Genomic DNA, 4,255 nt, shown 5'->3' with positions numbered 1-4,255 from the left:
TAATCACATATACAATGCTCTTAATCGGAACCCAAAAGATGCTTGATCAAGACATCATCAAAAGTTGAACATTTGTAAAGTGATTACTCATTATAGATTCCAAGATGAACAATGAAACTCGTATTCTACCAACACAATGCATTTACAATTAAAGTCACCCATTAATAAGGTACACAATCTTGGAAAACATGGGTGGTTGAACTCAAAGTATACCAACAATGGAATGCATTGGAAAAATAATGTGATCAACATCAAAACCCATAAATGAAGTTGCACAATTCATACAATATGCCTAACCAAAGATAAATTGAAAGCATATGATGGCCAAGTCATATGAATCAAACAAGATGTTCATTGAGGCATTTTATCGAACATGTGGTATGCAATGTGCAAGTTCATCACAATTAAACTCAAAATTGATCAAAATCAACCCAATAATCAAGCAACAACACTTTGCAATACAAAGAAACAACTAAGAAAGCAAAAAATTTAATCTAAGAAAACATAAAGGAAAAGAAAATAATTGCAAAAATATAAACATGAAAAAAAAAGAAAGATAAAAACCTTAGGTATAGAGGTTAAAAAGAATAAGAACTAGGGGAGGAACAATGGCACTTCCTATAGCCACTGCGAAATCACGCCGGTTGGGTTCGCTGGAAAGACACCGGAGAAGAGAACTCACTGGTGGTGAAAAGAGAAAAGAAAAGAGAGGGAAAGAATGAAAGAAAAGAGAAGAGAAGTAAGAGAAGGAGAGAGAGAGAGAGAGAGAGAGAGAGAGAGGTGGTGGTCGGCGGCGGTGGGCTGACGGCGGCGGTGGTCGGCGGAGCTGGGCAGAGAAGAGAGGGAGAGAGTATCCTCAGAAAAGAGAAGAAAAGTAGTGACTGCCTCTCAACAGGGCAACCTGCCCTGTTATTGCCTAAAACACGACCTGTGCGGACGCACATGGGGCTGTGCGGACGCACAGAGACAGAAACTCGAAAGGGTGCAAACGCTGCGACCAGAGAGGTTGCGAAAGGACGTGCGGGTGCACAAAAGTGTGTGAGCACACAAAGGGACGCTATCCTCTCTCTTCTTTTTTTTTGCATGTGGACGAAAGCAGCTGTGCATGCACACACAGGTCCATGTGCACGCACAGAGGATGAGAATGGGAGAGGTTGTTCACACGCACAGACTGTTCCCTCGCCCCCACCAGAAGGGCTTGCAAAAGGTGTGCGGACGCACACATCTGTGCGGCCGCACAGATGAAGCGCGAAAAGGAACTTTTGCGTATGCACACAGACGTGCGTACACACAAATTAGAGGAAAGGGGGCAGCGCGCATACACAGGCTGTGCTGGTGCTACGACCATAGGGTATGTTAAGGCGTGTGCGGACGCACAGATGGTGAAAAACACAGAGTTGTGCGCACACACAGCTTGGTGCGTACGCACAGATGTCCTGTTTCAGAATTTTCTTTTCTCTTCAAAACTAATGTTCCTAACCTTATTACAACAACCTACCTATCTCAAATCATTCCAATAAGCACAAAATCATAGTCCATAAGTAATTCAACTTATACAACTCAAAATCATCAAACAAACCTAAGCTAAGCATTATATCACAAGAAAAAAGTAGTTCAAAAAGCTATAAACAAGAGATAAAATTGGAAAATGTCACCATGGTGGGGTGTCTCCCACCAAGCACTTTGGTTTAAAGTCCTAAATTGGACTTGCATGGCTTCATTGGTCACTTAGGAACTTCCCCAAGGAGGAAAATTTCCAACTCCTTGGCTTGCTTTAGTTGAGCATGATCCTTTGAAATTGACTCATTGGCACTATCCTCCTTTCTTTGCTCCTTGGGATCTTCAATCACTTTGTCTTCAACTATGTCGCATCCAAAAATAGAGTAAGCTTCAAGAATGGGCTTGTCAGACTCCTCAAAAGTGAACTTGACTAGCTTGCCATCCGACTCAAAAGAATAGACTCCCGAGTGTTCGTCTAACTTAAAATGGGCCGTCTTCAAGAATGGTCATCCAAGGAGTATTGATGATGGCTTTGTTGAGTCAATAGGAGGGGTCTCCAAGATGTGAAAATCAGCTGGAAAGAGCAATCCTTGAATATTGACTATGACATTCTCTGCAATCCCCACAACTGACACAATACTCTTGTCGACTAACACAAACCTCACCCCGGACCTCTTAAGGGGTGCTAAATTCAATCTTTCATAGATGGCGAGTGGCATGATGCTCACACACGCTCCCAAATCACACATACAATCCGTGAACTTGGTTCCACCAATCAAACAAGTAACCAAACATGGGCTGGGATCATTGCACTTTTTAGGAAGTAAAGAAGAGATAGAATCATCTACTGGCTTTTTTTGAGATTGCCAAGCTTGTCTTTGTGAGTACAAATATCCTTGAGGAACTTGGCATATTTCGACACTTGTTGAATGGCTTGAAAGAGAGGGACGATAACTTCAACTTTCTCAAAAACTTCTACCACAGTGGGGTCAAGATCTTCTTGCTTGCTTCTTTGCTTTCTTTGCCAAGGTTGGGAATGGAATGGGCAAAGGCTCTTCAAGCAAGGTCTTTCTCTTGGGCTCCTTGACCTGTGGAGGTTCTTCCTTACTTTTGTCAACAGTTTCATTCTTACTCCTTATTACCTTCACTTCATCTTCTACCTCCTCATTGTTTGTCTCCTCACTTAACTTTAAAGGTATAGCAATATTCTTATCCAATTTAGTACCACTCCTAAGAGTAATGGAATTTATGCTTCCTTTAGGATTGGGTTGAGGTTGGGAGGGCAAACTACTTGAGGTTGAAGCTTGTTGGGTGCTTTGTCTGGTTTGAGGAGGGAGAGTTAAATGAGTAAGGGCTTTGGCTATCGTAGCCATGTATGCATCTTGTTTCTTGTGAAACTCTCTTTGTTCTTGCATAAAGGTGTGGATTGTGTCATTCATGTGGGATTGATTGGAGGGAAGGGGTTGGTTAACTTGAGAAGGATTGGATCAACTGTTTGGATGTTGATACTTCACTTGAGATGGAGGTTGTGAGGGTTGTTGGTATGGTTGTTGGTATTGTGGTTGGCCTTGTGGGTGTTGATGGTAGTAGACTTGAGCATTTTGGTTAGGTTGAGCTTGGGGGGCTTGGTTCCATCTTTGGTTTGAGTTATCCCTCCACCCTTGGTTTTGATTACCTCCTTGTGAGTAGGGTCCTTGGTTGTAATTGGGCCTTTGTGGGTAAGGGTTAGCAACTGCCAATGTAGTGTCCTCTTGGATTTGAGGGCACTCATCGGTGTAATGAGTAGTACAAGCACAAACACCACATATCCTTGATGGTCCTTCTATCCTAGGAGGTTGAGGTGGAGCATTTATCAAAGCTTGAGGGATTTGTTGCCCTTGGGTGATTTGCCTCAACAAAATAGTCATCTCACTGAGGGTCTTAGTCAAAATTGCATCTCTGGAGGGAGAAACCTCACTCAATGCTTTTGGTTGTGGACTTCTAGTCTTAGAGTGTTGAGTTGAATCTGCTAGGTCTGATATAACTTCCCATGCTTCTGTTGCGGTCTTGTTTTTGGTCAATGATCCTCCACTCACGGCATCCAAGAGAAGCTTATCTTGGTGGTGCATTCCTTGACAAAAATAACTGATCAAAACCAACTCATCTATCTGGTGGTGAGGGCAAGCTTTTAGAAACTTCTTAAATCTCTCCCAATATTCATACAAAGTATCCCCATCTCGTTGCACAATGCAAGAGATCTCTCTTCTCAGCTTGTCTGTTTTCTGGGGAGGGTAGAACTTCTCCAAAAATTCTTTTCGCAACAAGTCCCAATTGGATCTAACTTCACTCGGTTGAGTATAAAAACACTCCTTCACTTTTTCCTCCAAAGAGAAAGGGAAAGCGAAGACCAATACCGTGGCTTCATCCGCTCCTTGTCTTCTTGCAGTTGCACATGCAACTTGGAAATCGTTAAGGTGCTTCAGAGGATATTCCTCAGGCAATCCATTGTACTTAGGGAGCAAGTTGATTGTGCCAGACTTAAGCTCAAAATTTGGGTCCAAGGCCAGATACAAAACTTGAAGTGGTTGCAAGTTAAGATCGGGAGCTCTGGCCTCCTTCAAGGTAATCTTTCGAGGTGGGTCCGCCATGATGGTGTCACCTGAGTCACTCAAAGACAATTCAATACTCCCCACAGATGAATATAGAGTCTCCTCATTGATTGGAGAATAATAGTCACGGATAGGTGGTGATAGTGAATGGGAATGGTCCTCGAAGG

At 42.8% G+C, this 4,255-nt stretch overlaps 1 non-coding gene across 1 annotated transcript; it reads left to right on the top strand.

Moving 5' to 3' along the window:
* The first annotated feature begins 3,645 nt into the window (after positions 1-3,645).
* Positions 3,646-3,752, top strand: LOC130952917 (small nucleolar RNA R71). The gene has a single exon (XR_009075092.1). It is a non-coding gene; the product is annotated as a small nucleolar RNA R71 (small nucleolar RNA).
* Positions 3,753-4,255: the final 503 nt, after the last annotated feature.

This window comes from Arachis stenosperma, chromosome 9, assembly GCF_014773155.1.
Source record: "Arachis stenosperma cultivar V10309 chromosome 9, arast.V10309.gnm1.PFL2, whole genome shotgun sequence".
Lineage (NCBI taxonomy): Eukaryota > Viridiplantae > Streptophyta > Magnoliopsida > Fabales > Fabaceae > Arachis > Arachis stenosperma.
Note: the sequence above shows the minus strand (reverse complement) of the source record. Positions and strands in the feature narration are given on the sequence as shown.